Source organism: Malaclemys terrapin, chromosome 5 (genome assembly GCF_027887155.1).
Source record: "Malaclemys terrapin pileata isolate rMalTer1 chromosome 5, rMalTer1.hap1, whole genome shotgun sequence".
Classification (NCBI taxonomy): Eukaryota; Metazoa; Chordata; order Testudines; family Emydidae; genus Malaclemys; species Malaclemys terrapin.
Window position 1 is genome coordinate 30,153,865 of NC_071509.1, and position 21,157 is coordinate 30,175,021.

The window sequence follows — 21,157 nt, forward strand, 5'->3', positions numbered from 1 at the left end:
GAGTCTGTTGACTGGGAGAAGAAAAAACCCTTACTGGGGGGATGAGCAGCTCTCCTGGTTTAAAGCCTGCTCATAGCTCATCCATGTGAGTATTTTTACATCCAAGACACTAAGCATTCCTACCTTAGATGGGTTTTCCTAGCTCATAGTAGGAAGCCCTGACTACTTTTCAAAGGGCAGAATCAGGCCATTCATACATATTTTATTGGTACATAGTTTTAGTTTTTAAGATTCGTTTTATTGATACATGTGGGTGTTCATAAATTGTTCTGCTCAATGAACCATTTAGAACCAAATATTAAAAGCACATGTGGCCATGATATGGAGCCTAAACACTGTCTTTGATGTGGATATGTAACTACAGTAGTTGTCAGGTTGTGGGCAGTATTCTGATGGTGCCCACATGATAAAAAAGAGAATGTAAATGCCATGGTACACTGTGGGCTACATACTAAGATGGTGTAAATCAGCATACCTCGACAGTCAATGGAGCTGTGCCAATTTATGCCAGCTGAAGATTTGGCCTTTGATTTTAGAGAGTGAGAAATTGAAGAGAGGGTTCATTGTGTACTATACGTTTTAAAAAAGCCATATTGGCCTGGCTTTATTCAGAAGAAAATTCTTTTGCACTGAAGTGTAATTTCAAGCACCACTATGAATGTGAGGCCACACAGACCCTGCCCGTTATTCACTAATTCATCCATTAAAACAGAGCATTTGAACAGCGTAAGCCTGGAAATACTTAGCTTGGCCCACCTAAGAGGACACATTCTGGCACATTTTCAAGATGGTGCTTTATCTTACTGGCCTTCTACAGGGGTGTGAAAAAAGAAAACCAAACTGGAGTGTCATGTGAGGCAAAGTGAGCCAGGGCTGGTCCTCTAAGCAGGGCTGTAATTTTTTTTCTTTCCCTCTGTATTTTTGCCCCAGTGAGCTGATTGTCTTGTTCCACATCATTTGTAGGTCTTGGCTAGAGCACAAAATACTGTCGCTCAGTAGAAGCTAAACAGTGAGGCCAGAGTACCAGGGTCATGCATCTAAGGCACTAGCAGGCTCAGATTTTAGCTCTGTAGACTGTCTCGTCGTCTTTGCTTTGTCCTTCATTGCTTCACAGGATCTGCTTTTCAGTTACAGTTTGAATTTGAAAACAAAAATAGATTCCAGATGTCTTGTGTTTACTATTCCAGAACCGCAAGCTAAGCTAGCTAGTGACATTTACCTTAATGCAATTTTTGGGTAACTGTAACATTGATTCTCACTATCAAATGCAATTGATTGTGATCTTTCATGTTTTCCTCCACCATTTTTTATTCATTGATTTTTCAATTGGTTGGAAAGGCGGTATTTTAAAGGGAATCATTCAAGGAGTGATCCATAATCCAGCTGCCTGGCATGTGTACAGCAGCAGCAGCATAATTAGCAGCACATAGTGCAGTCTGAGTGAATGCTGCAAGTATCTTCATTTTTTTCCCTTTTAGGGTTCAGCTCTGGAACCTGTTCCAATGCTAGTATCTTACAAGTGGCTATTTTTCTCCTCAGAAATGAATTGTAGAAGTAGGGTAACTTGCAATCTAGCTATCATTATCTCAAGTACACAACTGCATTTAGGAGATGAAGATCGCCTCAGTGCTAGGGTGCTAGCCTGAGACTCAATTGCTTGCTCTGCCACAGACTGCCGGTGTCATCTTGGACAAGTAATTTAGTCTCTCTGTTCCTCCATTCCTCATCTATAAAATGGGATAATAGCAGCACTTCCCTGCCTCAATGGGTATTGTGAGGATAGATATATTACAAAGGTTGGTGTTCAGATACTGTGCTAATGGTGAGCATACATGTACCTTAAATAGATGGCAGGCCAAAATTTTTGTGAAACATAACAATTGTATAATATTAAGAAACATATTTTTCAAATGATACTTCCCTGCCATGTATTTTTACATCCACAGGAATAAATGTGTCAGTATTACTGGCTCAGTCATCACATGTGACAATGAAACCATACCTCACAGTTTCTATTGTTTCTACCTTATGGTGTACCATACTGTTGTAGGTGCACCATTAAAGATAAATTATAGGATGGGATTTTCAAAAGTACCTTAGATTACTAGACTCTGAGGCCAGAAGGGACCATTGTGATCATCTAGTCTGACCTCCTGCACATTGCAGATCACAGAACCTACCTCGCCCACACACACCTGTAATAGACCCCTAACCTCTGGGTGAGTTACTGAAGTCCTCAAATTATGACTAAAAGACTTCAAGTCACAGAAAATCCACCATTAACTCTAGTTTAAACCTGCAAGTAACCCCGGCCTCCATGTTGCAGAGGAAGGCAAAAAAAAAACAAAAAAAAAACCACAGGGTCTCTGCCAATCTGGTCCCGGGGGAAAATTCCTTCCCAACCCCAAATATGATCACTTGGACCCTGATCATGTCAGCAAGACCCACCAGCCATACACCTGGGAAAGAATTTTCTATAGCAACTTATAGCCCTCCCCATCTCGTGTCCCATCATCGGCCATTGGTGATATTTGCTACTAGCAGTCGCAGATCGGCTACATGCAATCGTAGGCAGCCATGGTGGCTTGCTTTTGAAAATTCCACCTCTAGTTGTTATTTCCCTTCTGAGTCCAAACATTTTCTAGCTTGCATAATATCTGCCCATTTCAAATTGACCTCTACACAATATATCATTACTCTGAAACTTGACAATATATCATTTGTTTAGCCTCACACATCATTTCACAGACATAATAACTTTTATTTTCCACACTGTAATATTTTGCAACTACTATCAGAAATAGCAACTACACTTTGTTTTATGATACAAATTATACATAGCTGTCACACTGACAGACCAGCCAACCTGTGTATGAGCCACAACAACTTAACAAGAGACAATACAATTATAATCAAGACAATCCACATATGAAATAGGTATCAAAGAAATGTTAATTAGGCTAGCAATCTCCAACTCATTCACTTTGTATTGATAAGAATCAGAGAGTAGCTGCAAAGTGTATTTGTCTGTTTACCTGTGTCTTGTTAGAAGTGTCCCAATGTAACCCAATTAGCTTTTAGATGCTAATTCCCTTTCAAGTCTTAATTGCCTTATATTATGTATGTCCAGTTAACCTTAAAATCAAATATGTGACATATTGCAGAAAACTAATAATTTTATCTACATTGTCTTCAGTTTAACTATCTCTGTTATAATGGAGGACCAGTTAATTGCCTTATGTAAATATGTGTAGCCAGTTTACCTGTGTGTGCATAGGAAATAGAAGATTAACATCAAAGCAATGGTCTGTAAGCTATCTGCATGGCCTATTCCTCCTTGGAGGAAAGCCCTGGTATGACAATTTCTGTGAGGAGGCTTGTCAGCCTGCTAGAAGAGCTATAAAAGAGAAGCCTCAGGCCTGGTCCTTTCATCTCAGGGCTGCTTAAACTTTAACAGGAAAGGTTTAAGCCATAGGACTGAGGTCTTCAGGTAGATACCTGGATTACCCTGGAATTCTCTAACAGACTCTACACCTGAACTGCCTAGTGGACTATAACCCTTTGAATTGAGTCTAGAAAGACTTTTTACAAATCAGCAGCCTGACCATCTCTGCTATGAAACTGACCTATGGACTTTACACACAGCTGTATGTATATTGATCTCTTAACCATTTATAACTCTCTTCTTTCTTCCTTCCTTTTTTTTATAAATCTTAGATTTAATTATTAAGGATTGACTGACAATGTGATATTTGAGTAAGATCTGAGATTCATATTGACCTGGGGATAAGTGTCTGATACTTTGGGATTGGTGAACCTTAAATATGGTGAATCAGGTTTTCAGTAACCTCACACTATATTAAACTTGGTTGTCTAGATGGGAGCCAATGACTGGAATGGCTAAAGAGGACTGTCTTTGGCTTCTTGTTAACCAGTGTGGTACTACAAAAGCTCTTTTATTACTGACTTTGTGAATTTAATTATAGAATAAACCACTAGTTTTGGGGATTGTCTGCCCTATTTCTTGCAGTCTGCCCTGAGTGTGGCATTCTCCGTGGGGCCCATGTAGGCACCTGGTCACATACTAGTCTCATAGACCATGATCCTACATTTCTGGCATGTCTAAATTCCTACTGAAGTCACTTGGGGTTCAGTGTGTGTAACAGAAGCTTGATAGAGTGCCAAAATTCTTCCTCCAAGGGAATTGTTTGTATCTTTCCATAATGGTCAATTCATCTTTGAAGTATTCCATTTGCACCACAAAACATGATACTCCAGTTTCTAATTTGATAATGAATTGTTGGTACTGAAAGATAATGTGTTTTCTTTACAACAAATGAGTCAGTCACTAAAACTGTTATCTCAAGTGTTTAACATTTCATCAGCATTTAACATTGCAATTAGGGAATGCGTCAAGACAGTGGCAGCCAGCACTAACCTTAAACTACCCTTTCATCCAAGTCAAACTTGATATGTATATCTGAACAAAAATATAGCTTGTATATTCTAAAATGAAAAGAAGAATTTAAAAAGGATAAGAATTCTGGTTATTAGAGAAACCTATGTGCAAGGCTTATTATTTCAAAGTGGTGCAGCATTAGCACTTAGTGGAGATGCTACCTACGCCCGACGGGAGAGCTTCTCCCATCAGCATAAGTAATCCACTTCCCTAACAGGCGGTAGCTATGTTGATGAGAAAAGCCTTCCCGTCAACATAGCACTGTCTACACCAGCAGTTAGGTTGGTATAACTATGTGCTCAGGGCTGTGGAAAATCCAGACTGCTGAGCAATGAAGTTATATCAACATAAGTTTATAGTGTAGACCAGGGCTCAGAAATAGAGGCTTATAGAAAAGGCACTGCTGATTGTCATTTGAGTACCTTTTATTCTTTGTTTACTCAAGTGGTCAACATTAATGAGCGAGAGTAATGAAAGGTTTTGTTTTGTTTTCCTCTATAAATATCAGATTTATTTTTTTTATTAAAGCTAATGTTAAAAAATTAGATAGTATACATGTTAAGAAAAGAATGTCTGTACATCTGGATATAGTGCTTAAATTATGCACAAGTACAAAGTTTGTTTTTAAAGTCATAAGATACATATAGTGCATAATCACGTACACCGAAATTTAGGTGAATAAATTTAAGAATACAGTTTAGATAAAGTATTCGGGTACATCACTCATGAAAAGTTATACAGAGAGTTGAATGTGGAAATATAGCAATGAGTGAAGATTGTCCCTCAGTAATTGAGAATTTAGGGTAGGTTGTCCATTTAGAAAATACAATCCATGAGGAAAGTATTTTAAACCTTCCTCCTCTTCTGCTCCTATAAACTATTCCTAATCTGGGGAAAACATTTACAGAGACTATTCCCTAATCTAAAACAGCGACATTTTCTCAAGATGACACAGATGAAAGAGTGATCCAAACCACACACTTTTGGAAGGTACACTAATGAGAGCAGTGGGAGCACCTACATAGAATAGACAAAGAAAAGAGTCATTTAAATGGCTTATAAATAACAGTAAAGTAAAATTAAGAAAAGCAGCTCTCCCCCGACCCCAGTGACTCCACTAAGAACAAAATACAAATACAAAATACAAATAACTAGCCTACAATAAGAAGAAATATATTAACATTACCAACAAGACAGTAACACAACAATTTTTTTCACTTTCTTTTAACCAGAATATTCTCCCAGATGGGAGGTGCACCTTTCCTGGAAGCACTGCAATACAAGGTTGATGCATGGAGTGGATGGAGCAAGCTCCTATTCCAGCTCCCTGTTTCAAAAATCCATTTAATAAAAGGTGTTGTTTTGTTTTCCTCTATAAATATCAGATACTAAGATACAGCCAAATCCTGAGCAAGGTTCTGATCCTATATAAGACCAGATTCCGGTAGAAGTGGCACAATTTCACTCAGCTGAGAAGCCAAGTCATAACCTGTATGGGGGACTCTAAGGCTCAAGCTATGGAAAATGCCTATGTGACAGCTCTGCACATTCTGGGCTCTGCAGTAACTGTGAGGTTGAGGATGCCTTCCCCCAGCCCTGCTGTACTTCAGTGCATTTTTCTTGCTTTCACTCAGACTTTGCTTCACTTCTGAGTATTTGGCCAATGGTCTCTAGAGTTATCACGATGTTACCAGAGGACAATCAAAAATACTGTAGCTGTAAGAACCCACCTGCAATCCTGACAAATCTGTGAATGCACATATAATACTTAGTAAAACAGTTGTCTCTTTAAACATAGCAATAACATGCAGACTACTGTCTACTGCTCCTACCCAGACCTGAAGAAGAGCTCTGTGTAAGCCCGAAAGCTTGTTTCCCTTACCAACAGAAGTTGGTCCTATAAAAGATATTGCCTCACCCACCATGTCTCTCTAATACCCTGGGACCGACACGGCTACAACAACACAGCATACTGCTCCTACAGTGGGACAATCATGTACAATCATAGTACAAAACAAAGCCTGCAGAATGCTTTTTCCAGCTTACACAGCTGTGTTATGGCTGATGCGGACTTGAGTACTGGGAACAAACTAACAGCATGTGCGCACGTGCTCAAGGTGCACTGCACACTGAATCATTTCTCTTTACTAAAAGCAGAATCCTTGGATTAGCAATAGAAGCGCACTTGTGGCTAGCTGGCTCTGAAACTGGTTGTGTGCTCCAGATATTTGTACTGAAAATGTAATTATAGAACAGAATCGGATTTGGTTTTCAATAGTGCTTTATTCTGAGAATCTCAAAGTGCTTTACAAGGTATTGGATAAGTGCTAGTACAGCGACTGTCTAAACAAGCAATTGGCACTCTGTACTAGCACACAAACTTCACTGGATGTTAAAGCCAGCATACTACAACATTAGGGTAAGTTCCTGAAACCTGAATTGGTAAGCAGTCCTGTTTTGTTCATGCAAACTACATCTCAAACACTCTACGTACTAAAAGTAAATAAAAATACACCTATGAAGCTGAATGAAAAATAATAGCACAGTTAAATTAAAATGCACGAACAAGGTAGAAAAGATATGTTTGTGGATGACTGAGGGTTTGTGTACTTGAAACACTACAGCGGCACAGTTGCAGCACTGAAGCTGCACCACTGCAGCACTTAACTTTCAACACTACCTAGACTGACGGGAGAGGTTCTCTACCCCAAGAGGTGGTAGATAGGTCAATGGAAGAATTCTTCTGTCAGCCTAGTGCTATCTACTCCAGGGTTTAGGTCACCTTAACTGGAATGTTCAGAAGTGTGGATGTTTCATACTCCTGAATGACGTATCTGGATCAACCTCACTTTCTAGTGTAGACCAGACCTTAATAAAGAGGAAGAGTCTGAGGCAGAGTGACTCAGGAAGACTGTTCTAGATGTCAGGAGCTGCAGAAGAGAAGGCTCTTGCAGTAGCAGTGGCAAGACTAGGTGAAGGGGCTGAGAGGAGTGAGAGCAGAGCTAGGGGAGTGAAGGGGAGATCTGAAACAAGATCCATTGGGTAATATAGGGCTAGCCTGTGAAAAGTGAAAAACAAGGTAGGAACATTTGAACTGGATCCTGAAATGAACGGCAGTCAGTGGAGTAATTTGAGGATAGGGATGATGGTGGCGTACTTCTTTGTATGTCTAAGAAGGAAGATAGCAGGATAGGCAATATAACTGGAGTGTAGAGAATGGAGATGCGGGGTGGGAGCACATGGAAAGAGGATTTGCAATAGTCCCTGTGAGAGTTAATGAAGGCATGGATGATGAATTGATCAGTAATGGAATTATCCCAGGACTTGGGAAGTGTGGCAGGTTTGGTAATACAAAGACTTGTCCTATAAGGCAATAAGGTTATCAGGAGTATTATGTTTATCACCTACTCTTCTTGAAAAGTGCCAGAGGACCTTTGGGTCAGATTCTTAGCTGGTGTAACTCTATTTATCTCAAAGGAATTAGGCTGATTTACACCATTTGAAAACCTGGCCCTTCAATTTCTACCTCAGTAGTCAATGGAAAAGGGTGAAAAGGACAGTAGTTTGTTTGTCTCATCCCTCTACTGCACCACTGCGGTGCCACTGCTGGGTATAAGCCCACTTCTTAGTGGGCAACTTGAACCCAGGACCATCTGAGATGATTTTCCTGTGTTGAGATAGTTATTTGTATCCATGCCAGTTTTAAAGTAACCTCCTAGCTTAAGAAATATTGATTAGACTAAAAAGCCAACAGTTTTAAATATATTTGCATTTCAACACACACATTCAGTGAATTATTGCATTTTGCTTTTTAAAACCAGTAGGCAGATAAGAAGGGAAAGAGAGAAGCACTGGAAGGAGATGAAAGGGGAAGGGTTAAAATGAGGAGACTCTTAAAACCCAAAATGTACACAATTTAAGAGAGGAAGTGGATATAAATGGAAACTACATTGGGGAGTGAGAACTCTTCTCTCATTCAACTCAATATATCATTGTTCAATAGCCAGCTACAACTGGAAAAGGAATCTCAATTACAAATAAACCAGGCTTTGAAGTTGTGCCTGTGTTTTAATGTCTTCAATAAAGTTTACAAATAAAAAAGAGACCATGACTAAACTTCAAAGAAGACCTTGACAATCCAAATTTAAAACGTTTAGAAAGTTGTGGAGACCCTTTGACAGCATTTAAAGTCATGTCAGGTACTGGACGATTGAGCTCATAATTTTTCATTTTAATTTTTTTCTCAACAAAACATGATCTTTTTCTGAAACTGGAAATGTCCATAAAAAGCTTCCAGTTTTTTTTTTTAATTCTATTTTTTCATTAAAACCAGAAATTTTGAAATGTTGATGTTTTGAAATTTTGGGTTTTGTTTTTGTTTTTCCCCTTTCTCTTTTTTGCCACTGAATACAGTAGAATAAATGAGGACCAGCTGTTCTTTCTTTTTTCATTTCTTTTCTTTTGCTATTCTGTAGTTTATCAAAACTTCCTCAACTTTGGAAAAGTTACAGAGCGTCAAAAGGGAAAACAAGTGGGAGGAAAGACCCTGGGGTATCATTAATTCTGTTGTATTCACTGGTAACATGAAAAGGCGGAAAACACCAAAAAACAAACATATCAACATTTGAAAAAGTTTTGTTAACATTTTTGAAAATCTTTGTCAAACTGTTTTTCCTTTTTTGATCAGTTCTACAGTACAGTGAATGCAGGAGCTCTGCCTTCTACTTTTAGATGAGAATTGTAATTTTGATTGATTTTTCCAAAACCCTGAAAAGATGAATAAATGTCATGTATAATAATTTTGTAGTTTAATGTTCTTCTTGTGATTTTGTGTGTGTGTGTGTGTGTGTGTGTGTGTGTGTGTATACTAAAAATGTACCAGGTACTTCGCAACTAAATACATTTATCCTATAGGCTTCGTTGCTATATCATCTCTTCTACTTATGTGCCCTACCAGAGTGGTAGCTATGTGAAACAAGATATCAGAATGCTAGCTTAAAGAGACTTCCCTTCTCACATCAAAGGGGAAGGTGCCTCTAATGTCAAGGATGAAGAAAGATACTGATGTGACCCCCTCTTGCTCTTGGATAAACTATCACCAGAGGGATCACTTTAAGAATCAAATATACCAAACATAGTGAATGAAAATAAAGAAAATCAGTGGCTACGAGAACAACTTCAGTGGCATGTTTCACCTTTAAGAATTATTAACATGAGTTAGGGTTTGTAGGATTGAGGCTAAAATGGGTGAGTTGTTCAGCACCAAAGGAAGTAGCAGACAGTAAAGATATAAAGGGAGGGTCAGAATAGGTTCTTGCTTATAAAAACAATTACTATTACAGAAATGGTGTTTTCCTTACTCCTTTATTTATATTATATTGTATGCTGGAAGACAAATCTCACTGAACAGGCAATTGAAAGACTAACATTTAAAATGAGGAACTGACCTGGCACGTTTTAATACCATTTGCCCATTATTTTATTATCTTCCCTCGAAGAGCATGGATCTTCTTTCTACTCAAAGCTTATAGCTATTGATTTTTTAGCTATATTTTGGTCTGGATTATTGTCTTTTGCTTGATACAGTCTAACCATTTGCTCCACTGGCACTTGCTCCAAATGCTTGTCTTGTTGTTTTACAAAAGCTATAGCTATTTTTGAAATGGCAAACAAACAAAAAGAGAGAAAATGGAAAAAACCGTCATTTTTGGAGGAGGGAGAAATCTGTAAAAAAGGCTGCTTGCTCCCAGGCTATGTATGATATCATGAATGCCACGTTTTAGTCTGGGATACATTTACCGGCTAAGATATTGAAACTCTTAGAAAATCCAGGTTTATAACAGAAAACAAAAGTAACCTGTTTAGGAATATTAATGAGAATAAACGGAAGGCGCAGAATCTGAAAACCCTAGGGCTTGGGTATTTGTGAAATCAAAGAAAGAAGGTTGTTGCATTTATGAACAAAATAAAAGCTGAAAACATGCACAATGCAGTTACCCCAGTGTGTCTCTGCAGGAAGTAGTGTTCCTATAACTTACCAATGTTTAAAATGTCATACCACAGATCCTATGCTAAAATTGTTCATTCTTATGTTACTGCTCAAATATGCACTGAGGAGAGGGCCAACAGATATAGTAGATTTATTCTAGTTGCCAAGGTCAAGGATTCTTTTTTGGATTCAGCCAGCAGGGAACTCTTTCCTCAGTAAGAACCGATAGACTGTCTGCGTTGCATTCTGTTGTCAGTGTGCACCACTGATTAAAAAAAAAAAAAAAAAAAACCCTATGTGAGAATATTTTTAAAGGGGAACCAGGAAATTATTTATCAATGTGAAGCACCAGAGAGTTATGTATAGTATTCAGTGCCAAAGTTAGGGGGTTTACAGCACAACATCTGCATTCACTATAATTCAGACTCCAGCTGCTGGAAGCTCTTGCAAGGCATGTAAGTAAAGGGCTTCATTTCTCTGAAGCAAACTTTCTTTATTCTCTTGCCTCATAAAGATGCTCAAGCAACCCAAATTTCAAATGGGTTTGGTTATGCTATGTCTGTTTTTATCTGGCAGTGTTGCACTGAATAATGCATGCCCGTGTGCATGATAAATAACTCGCCTATTCTAAGAATGAATTGCGTGTGAACTGTGATAAGAGCAGAGTCTGTACGCTGATCAGTCTCTCTTTTCTTTTAAGTTCACTGAGAGCTCTGTTCTCCATTTGTGATCTGCATGGAGAATGATTCCATTTCTTTGATTCTGTACCATGTTTTCAAGGAAAATATGAAGCTGACAGCAAAATGTAAAACCTGTGTAAATAAGAGTGATTAGTAGAAAGCAAGTGTTCACCGAAATGTCAGAGTCCAGTAGCATTGTATGAACTGCACTGAACAAGGGCTGTTGGTGTAACTTATATGTTGTAGCCATTAGGTTTGGGTGGGCACTGACTGTTCAGCAAAAAGAACGAGAAAAGGCGTATCAGACACTTGGATGCTTGATAAAAGCTCGTCTCATTTTTCTTGTTCGTATTTAAGTTCTGAAATAGTCATTGTTGTGGAGTCATTTGAGGGGTATGTTGTTTTTTTTTGTTGCTCTTTCAGCTTCCAGGTTGAGCGTAGTCACATATTTTATTAACATTGAGCCAGATCCCACAGTTCCTCCATATTCTTAACTCGGGGCAAAATCCTGCTGACATCAATATGCCAAAGTAAGGACTGCAGGGTCTGGCCTGTTCTTGTACTGATTTCATACCTGCAGATAGTACAAAGTGTGAATGATGAACCATTGTGTCCAAAGGTTCCCAAAACTAAATCTCTTTATTAAGCAGGGCAGATTTAGTTTCATGTGAAGTCAAAAGTTCAGTGGTTCATCAGAAGCCTGTCCAAAACTTCAGGATGTCTCCTCTCACTCAAACAGACTCCCAACTCCCTGCAGCTTTGCTAAAGCACCCGGTCCTTCCAACTTTCATCTCTCCTTCCCTCCCAGTGCCCATCTATCAGTACCTTCAGAGAGGTCTCTCCCTCTATTCCTGCAACACTCTGAAAGGCACAAGGCCCTGGAAATCTGGCATCTTCCCACCTGGCGATACTGGTTATCATTATTTATAATTTATGTTACCACAGTGACACATTGTGCAAAGTGCTCTGCAGATGCAAAGAGATTGCCCCTGCTTCAAAGACCTTGTTGCCATTCCCAGTCCTTCCACAAACCTTAGTTTCCTCTCTCTCTCTCCCCCTATGACTTTTCTTTGCTTTTAGAGACCGGGAAGTTATGGGGGTGACGTACAAGGGCCTGATCCAAAGAATATTGAAGTCAATGGAAAGTCACTCGGACTTCACTGAGGTTTGAATAAGGGCTCCAAATGTATAGATGGGTCTACTGGAGAGCTGAGGTTGAAGGTAAAGCTGAGGAGAGTTGAAGTTGAAGGTAAAACTCTCTTTGACTTCAGTGGGAACAGGATGCAGCTCAGTGTGAGAAAGCTTGCAGGGTGGGAATAGTAGCATATTAGACGGTTATAGGGATAAGAAGGAGTTATTGGATAGAGGTGGGGATGCCAGAAGATTCACAAGGAAGACAGAAGTCTCAGTCATTCAGGGAGTAGTGGGAAATGTTCACAAATGTTCTGAGTGTGAAAAAACATTCAGGTTCAACTTGAAGATGAAATTCTTTTATTTCCCTTTCTTGCTCAGTTTCATGGCCAACTCATCCCTAGTCAGAAAAACGTTACTCCAGTAAGAACATAGGTTGTATTTTCAGGATTTGTGTGTGTTCATGTGTTTTATTAGTCTCTTGGCAGCAAATACATCTTCTGAGCAGAAAAACTTTCTGAAACTTTCATAGTCTGTTGCTTTGATGCAGCAGATGTCTATGATAAGCAGATGGTTATAGCTTTGGATTTTTTTTAACATCTTCAGATATTCTGCTGTGTATTTTTTCTATGAGCAGGAATGTATGGGGTCTCACCATACAAAATTGATCCAGTGAATGAAGAGCATCTATGTCTGGGTGCATGATGTCATTTCCTAGCCCACAAACTCATAAACCACATGTCATCTAAGAGGTTTTGTTGTGGGCTATTTTTGCCCCATTACTCAATGTGTGTAACATTTTCAAGTTAGAAACTGAGTGCCAAATTCTGTTTTCAGATGCACGAGTCTGGTGCAAGCTTAGTCAATGCAGCAAGCAAAGAGAGGAGTGAGTGGAGTTTCAGCAGTATAATTGCAGACTGAATTTTGATTCTGATGTATACGTAGTAAAAAGGCTGAAATTTCATTACTGCAAAATTTCTTAGACAAAATAATGCAGTGCCTGTGGCAATACCTAAGACATGTTTGCATTTTTATTCTAAAACCTTATTTTCAAGAGCTGCGATATCGATGAAATCCGCTCTGTGAGTAATCTGAGAATGTAAGATCTTAGCCTAGAAATAGATTTTGGAACATAAATTGGAAATATAAGGGTGAGATCCTGGCCCCACTGAAGTCCTTTCTCCTTCCCACTCTTCCCCCACTTTGAGACTTAAACAGGGTTTTTGTTTTTTTTTGGAACTCTACAGACAGCCTGTGACGTGACAATATTGTTTAAAACTGAATTAGTTAATTTTAGAAACAGATTATTGCATATGTACAGTATATTTTTAAATTAAAAATAACATAAGAATTGTTACCAACATGGATTTAATATGCATGGACGGCACTAGTATTGACCTGCTAGAGCATAAGAACCTCATTCTGGGAATTTTTCAATTACAATGCCATCAGGACTTCATACAATGGAAAGCTGATACTGTCTATTGCTAATAATTGCTTCCTGCAGGGGTTTTTGCATCTTTCTCTTGAACAGCTGGGACTGGCCATTGTCTCAGACAGGGTACAGGCCTAGACTGACTGTTGGCTTTTCCCAGTGTGGCAATTCCTGTGGGTTTTTTTGGAAGCATTAAATTCTATTTTGTGTCTGATACTGTAGGGAAAAAAATATAAATAAAAACAAATCTAAGTAGATTTCGTCCTGATGGCCCACAATGACTATTATTACCAGATGACACAAAGGGTTAGGAATTTGTATACCAAGTGGGAGAGAGTTGGCTGAAATACGAGACTGTTGGGATGCTTTTCTCTTTTAAATTGTGACTGTTTAAAGGCTGTGAACACGTTAATGCACTAAAAATTCCAGGTGGCACTCTGCTACCTGACAGCGACATTGTTTGCAGAAAGGAAATAAATCCTGTTAACCTACTTTCGGGGGCGTGCCAAGCTTCTTTCACATCAGTCTGCATTCTAACAGATTAGGTCAAAATTCTGATCACCGTGTAGAGCCCTCGTGCACAGGTATCTATTTTAGGTACTCATATGACCCCCTCTCCCATTTCTGTAGTATTTGAGCACCTCATAATCTTTAATGTATCTATTCTTATAACATCCCAGAGTTTGCAGATGGGAGAACTGAGGCAAGACTAATTGTTATGCCAAAAAACCTTTCTGGGGGGTATAGGGATTTGAATCTGGGTCTTCTGAGTCCCCAGCTAGCACCCTAACCATTGGATCATTCTTCCTCTAGGTATAGCCTGCTCTGAGCATCATTGGAACTACCAGTAACCTCAGTGGGAGTCAACACTATCACCTGATTTTTGGGTCCCTGCTTGAAGTGAGACAGGGGGCTTGGTAACTAGGCATAGCTGGGTAACTTGCATGGCTCTGCAGGTTGGCACCTTGGATCTGCTTTTGTTCTCTTAGGGAGTGGATTCAGAGGGTTTGCCTCTGAGGAAGATTATGCCCCCAAAATTCATCCATTCGGTTGGTGTAAATCAGTCCACCTCCACAAAGAAAAACTGCAGCGTTCTCTGCTATGGTGAACGTTGTCATCATACAAAACATTCTCCCCCAGAATCTAATGGTCTTTGGAGGATCTTGGCTCATGAAGAAGCTGTCAGATGATGGAGTGTGGAGACCCAACATTGGCATCACAGCAGTTGGGGAGAGGTGTGGTTAGTGGGATCCCTATGGTAGGCAGAGTGACAGACAGTCCTGTTGACTTCTCCATACTGCTGTGAGAAGATTTGTCCTGCACTCGTTCTAGTCTGATGCCTCCTATTAGTGCTCTCACGTCGACTGAGGGCTCTCATACAAATTCTGCAGTTTCATTTTGGAATACTTTGAACTTCTAATAAATCTAAATGCCCATTTTGTTTGCAAGCTTGGTGAGAAAGACAATTAAGTCCCACCAGGTCTACAAAGAGTCCCATGAATCTGCTCACTGTGTGGCACTTCGCTTCCTGTGGGTTTCCCATGGGAGGGGCACAATGGCCATCTAGTATCTCAGCCTTCAGAAGGAGCTTTTCAGTGTAGGATTTAACCACATGAACTCTTCCAACTTTTAATGAACTTCGCTTCTGTAGTCAAAGCCACTATGTACATCACGCTAAAAACTTGTCCTTATGGAGTTTCACCTTCAGATAAGCCTGCTGTCCTCTGTTGTGGTTAGGTTTTAGGTATTTCCTTCTTGGGGTGCTGGAGTATTTTCTGGATTATTAGTGTCTTTTTCCTAAAGTGTCTGTGTACTACATATTATAGCAGTGGATCATTTCCCTGTAGCTTTGAGAATCAGTATCTTTTGCGCTGGTGTTTAGCACGAGGTAATGCAGACTTCATGCTTGGCTAGTTTTTGCTTCATATGGCTTCTACCATCTTGTCTACATTGCTGCCAGTGTTTTCTATCACCTCCACAGGGACACCAGATGCATCTAACGGCTCCATCTTCAGTTTCCAAACTGAAACAAACCATGGAAAGCAGCCATGTGTTGTTCAGATGCTGGTGGGGGGCGGAGGGGAGGGAGGGAGGGAGATTATTTCTTGCTCAATCAGTTCACTCACTGAGAATTTGCTTTGTCTCAAATACTGTCACTCTTTTGTCCCTATTTTTCTACACCTAATTATAACATTTAACTATAACTGAAGAAAGGAAAAGAAAAGAATACTTTGAAAACAAGTGCTAGTATGTAGCGAGGGACAGTAGACTTTGTTCCCAAATGAAGAAATAAGACAAGTGAGAAGAAGAATTTAAATGCAAAATAAGCAGGCTGCGGCCATTCCAAAAATAAGCAAAAAGCCAGACACATGCTCCTACCCAAATCATGCATAAGCAGATACAAGGTATAATGTACTAGCGTAACTTCACAGCACAGCAACTCTTCCACACTGAAAACTAGCAGGGATAAAAGTACTTCTGTACCTTGTACCATCTCAAAAAAAGATATACTGGCATTAGAAAAAGTTCAGAGAAGGGCAACTAAAATGATTAGGGGTTTGGAACGGGTCAGTCCCATATGAGGAGAGATTAAAGAGGCTAGGACTTTTCAGCTTGGAAAAGAGGAGACTAAGGGGGGATATGATATATATATATATATATATATATATATATATATATATATATATATATATATATATATAAATCATGAATGGTGTGGAGAAAGTGAATAAGGAAAAGTTATTTATTTGTTCCCATAATATAAGAACTAGGGGCCACCAAATTAAATTAATGGGCAGCAGGTTTAAAATAAATAAAAGGAAGTTCTTCTTCACACAGCGCAGTCAACCTGTGGAACTCCTTGCCTGAGGAGGTTGTGAAGGCTAGGACTATAACAGGGTTTAAAAGAGAACTAGATAAATTCATGGAGGTTAAGTCCATTAATGGCTATTAGCCAGGATGGGTAAAGAATGGTGTCCCTAGCCTCTGTTTGTCATAGGGTGGAGATGGATGGCAGGAGAGAGATCACTTGATCATTACCTGTTAGGTTCACTCCCTCTGGAACACCTGGCATTGGCCACTGTCGGTAAACATGATACTGGGCTGGATGGACCTTTGGTCTGACCCAGTATATTCTTCTATAATCTTCATATGTTCTTATGTTCTTAGCTCTTAATTCCATTAGCTGTGTTTCCCATGTTGAGTAGTTATTTTGATTTGTGCTTCATAGCATAGCTGATTTTTTCCATTTATAAGGATGCATCTTGTAAATTGTCACAGGGATTCATACTATATGCACTGAGCAGCGCAATCAGGCTGGAGTGTTGGAATATATTCCCTTGTTTGTTTTTCATTATGATTATTCCAGCTGTTTTTTGTCAACCCCCCTCCTGTTCACTATTCCACTATGTGATTGTTCAAGATAGCAGTGTTGCCAACTCTCATAATTTTGTCATGAGTCTCATGATAATTATTCTTTTCCTTAAAGTCCAAGTTCCTGGAGTCAAGTGGATATGTGACAATTTCAGCCTTCATTCTTAAAGAAAAAGTAAGTTTCTAGCCCTCCTGGCTGTGGAGAAAGCTTCAAAATGTGAGCCCGGTGCACCTTAAAGGCTCAAACAGAAGAAAGCAAAAAGAACACCAGATCTATTATTTTTACATGATCTTATAATTTTAAAGCCAGTCTTACAATTTTTGGTGAGCCTGACTCATGATTTTTTCAACATTTTAACATTTTCATCCGAATACCCAGTCAAAAGGGGACCCTTCCCAGCAAGTGAAAATGAGCAAGTCAACGAGGGTGGGAGAGAGTGAGCAACGGAGGGAGGTGGGATGGAGTGAGCAGGGCGGGGCCTCAGAGAAGGGGCGGGGCAAAGGTGTTCAGTTTTTTTGGTCAGAAAGTTGGCAACCCAACCTTGTGGCTTTTTACACAACTTTGGGAAACCAAGCCTGAGTCTCCTCAGTGTGCTCTGCGTTGTGTGTTAATGTGTATTCACTTCAGACCAGACCCACTGAGACAAAACACCAGGAACAAAGATGTATTCCATAAGGAAACACAGAATAGGATTACAGTCCAGCAGCCTCTTCTCTGCTTGCTTGCTTGATGCTCCCAGCTTCAGTCAGTGCTGAGACTTTCTGTTGGAAGGGCAGAGGGGACTTCCTGGCAGGAACCAGGGAGCTCTCATACCATGTATTAGTTTGTAGTCAACAACTTGTAGTTCCCCCTGCTGCTGCTGCTGAAGAACCCTGGACGTTGGGCTACACCAGTTTAGTGGTTAGTAGCAATGCCACAACCACAGTGAGCAAATTTGGTGTGTTCAACAGGAAGCTGTGTTGGTGGCTAAGATTTATGCTCTGCTATTAGGCAGTGTGCTCAGATGAGCACCACAGAAATATTTATAAATAAGTAAGTACAGCAGTGAAGAATGGAGCTCAGCTAATAAGAGGCTGTGAATGATATTTTCAATTGTTTTGTCCTTCTCAGCCATTAAAATAATGTGAAGAGTTCACAAACTAAAATGCTATACTAGATGCTAGAGAGGAAAGACAGCCTTGTCGTTATGGCAATGAGCTAGGACTCAAGAAGACGGGGGTCAATTCCTATTTCTGCCACAGATTTCCTCTCTGACCTTAGGCAAAGTCACTTAATCTTTCTGTGCCTCAGTTCCCTGCGAATAACAGTAGGGAAACAATGTCTCCCTTCTCCCACCCTTTGACTGTCTTGTCTATTTAGTTAAAAGGTACAGAAGAGCCTGTGGGAGTTGGAGGTGCAGGAGCTATCTAGAGAAGAAAATAGGAGTTTTTAGGCGGGCAGGGCTGGATGAAGTATGGAGTTGTATAAAGAATGGAGGAAGTCCATGTGGCACCTGGAGTTTCTCCAGAGAGGCTGGGTTGCCAGACCATGTCAGAAAGTACCAAATAAATGAATAATCAAAATCTTACACAGATAAAACATAAAGCCAGCTGTGTGACGTGCCAAGGGACCTCTGAAAAAAATAACACTTTAAAACCTTGCTTAAAAGAGGCCAGCCCTGGGACTCTTCTAATGTCAGGAGGGAGCATCAGAGACACAGGAGCAAAAGTACAAACACTTCATCTTGCTTGACCTCTGAAAAAAGTCTCTACGGATCTGCAAACCTAAGAGGGAATATAGTGTAGGGTACCTAAGATTTGGTGAGATACTTGGGGGTCGAGCCCTTGAGAGCTTCCAAATTTAAACCACAATCACCATAAAGCACATTACAGCAAACAAACAAACAAAAAAACCCTGATTCTACTAATTTTCAGGTTTTATCTGGGTTCTTCCAACAACTGCATGAGTAGGTGGTTACCTGCAGTATTACTATTCTTATGTATTACCTGGTTCTAGTGTTTTATTAACTATTCAGCCCTGCTGCAAATTGTTGAAACAAGGTTTCTGTCTTGTTAGGCCACACGGGGAAAATGCTTCCCCAAATGCACATTTCAAATGTTGGAGGTGTGCACAAAAAAGTTTTGAATTGCAGGTGTTGGAGAGAAGGAATTTTTCATCCAGGCTGCACAGCCATTGCTGGAGACTGGAGATTGCAACAGCTCCTGCGACATGGGAAGCAATGGCCAGTGGTTCTCTGCAGCAGTGGATTCATGTGTCTGGCTCCCAAACAGCTGTGCTCCTCAATTCTCAGTGTGGACTCCCCACATCCTGCCCCCTAGCTTTTGCTGTGGAATTACACTGTCTTCTGCATCTGGAGAGAGGAGTGAAACAGAACTTTTCTTTATGAGCTTAGATAGGTTTCTTTGATTTGCTGACGTGTTCAAGCATTTGCTGCAGCTGTCAGTGAGGTATCTTTTGCTTCAGACTGGATTTACTTTAAAACCAATTAGCCTAATTCATCTAGATGCTGATGATTACTCAAGATGTAATGATATCACTACCAGGATCTTGGATTGCTTTGAAATCAGTGCTGGACTCATAGGTCCTCTCATCTGAGCCCTGTTTTAGAGACATGCCAGGTAAACTGGGCTCAAGAGATTAGACCAAATTTGTTGGCTGTTGTTTGTGAAGGGTTCTTGGAGTAAGAACAGACAATCCATCCAGAAGACATGCATAAATGATCAAGTGTTTGAATCCAAGTCATCCAACAGAGATGACTGTTACTTCCAGGCCACCTGCTGATACAATTCCCAAGTCACAGATTGATAAAAAAGGGGTTGACTGGCAGAAAGCAGTGAACAGAAAGGAGGAGTGAGAAAACAACATTGCTGATAAATGAGCAGGATGGCCGGACACAGGTGGAGCAATAATTCAAGATGCACCCAAAGGAACTGCAGGGGGGGAGGAAATGGCTGTTTTGTTTACTGGGGCATAAGACAAATGACAGCAAGCTCAGTGCATTTGGCAATGGATATCATGTATTGCCAGTACACTAGGAATGAAAGTATTAACCCTTTTGGAATAGCTTTAATACCTCAAGTAAAATAAACCATTGGCAAGGCTGTGAGCAGGAGGAGATTGCCAATGGTTTTTATGTTTTGCCCTTTGATTTAACAATAAAAGAAAATCATGCCAGGTCATGTCCTTAATTGCCCAGATTTCCTGCCTTCTCTGGCCTGTTTTACAAGGTGAGTGTGTAAGTAAAAAGGTGAGGGAGCCTCTTTATCCCCTGCAAACAGTCAGGCAAGACACCTTAATGAAGCCTGATTCATCACTGCCTTGCACTCTGTGTTGTCACTTACACCCGTGCAAAGGGAGTGCAAAATGCTACTAGCCTCGCATGCCATACCCAGGTATAAATGACTACACAAGGGGCAGGCAACAGTGACTTGGACCCACAGTACACAGCTGTGTGCTGGGAAGTGCAGCCAGGAAATGCACCAGCCTGCACAGCAAATCCACAAAAGGGTAAAGTATGTAGGTTAGGAGGTGTGCCCCCAGCCCACCTAGCATAGACACTCTCTGCAAGAGTAAAGCATAAGCAAAAAGATGTATGTTGTTCATTCCTGTGTCCCAGGCCTCTTGGAGAAATCTCACCTTCATGAACAGGATTCCTCAAGGAGACAAACAGCTCTGTCCCCCTTTCCTGCCCTGGCCAGGGCAGGAGTTGGCCTTTCGTATTTTTGAACAATAATAGTTTCAAGCAACACAAATCTTCTGTCACTGAAATCTTTTTCAGACTCTTGTGCAGAGTCTTAGAGTTGAAGACAACGTCATCCTTGTCCTTGTTTCTTATGACCTCCTATCTCTCCCCATTTCTTCTCACTGTTCCTTTCATTTTCTTCTCTCTCTCTCATATTTGTGCTATTCCTCTGGGCAGAGACCATGTCTATGACATATTTAAGTCTTGTAGATCAAAGAATTCACTGTCAGTGCTTAACTGACAATAATCACTTTATTCCGATGCTCAGAGGTGATTTCTTAAGAACAGATCTGAAGCACATTGGTGAGAAAATTTTGCATTGCTGCTCCCCTTGCACCATTTGTTCTA

At 40.2% G+C, this 21,157-nt stretch overlaps 2 protein-coding genes and 1 pseudogene across 3 annotated transcripts in view; 2 read left to right on the forward strand and 1 right to left on the reverse strand.

Moving 5' to 3' along the window:
* CC2D2A (coiled-coil and C2 domain containing 2A) overlaps positions 1-21,157 on the forward strand; it is a 220,186-nt gene that overhangs the window by 24,914 nt on the left and 174,115 nt on the right. The window lies entirely within an intron of this gene.
* The window catches only part of C1QTNF7 (C1q and TNF related 7), an 89,128-nt gene that overhangs the window by 24,913 nt on the left and 43,058 nt on the right, over positions 1-21,157 (forward strand). Inside the window, exon 1 of one of the 2 annotated variants that reach the window (XM_054029657.1) lies at positions 10,659-10,903. The exons of the other annotated variant lie outside the window; for it this stretch is intronic. The gene's annotated coding sequence lies outside the window, so the exon portion shown is untranslated. Of the gene's footprint in view, positions 1-10,658; positions 10,904-21,157 lie in introns of those variants that run through there. 2 annotated transcript variants of the gene reach the window in all.
* On the reverse strand, positions 5,707-5,851 carry LOC128838772 (U2 spliceosomal RNA; annotated as a pseudogene).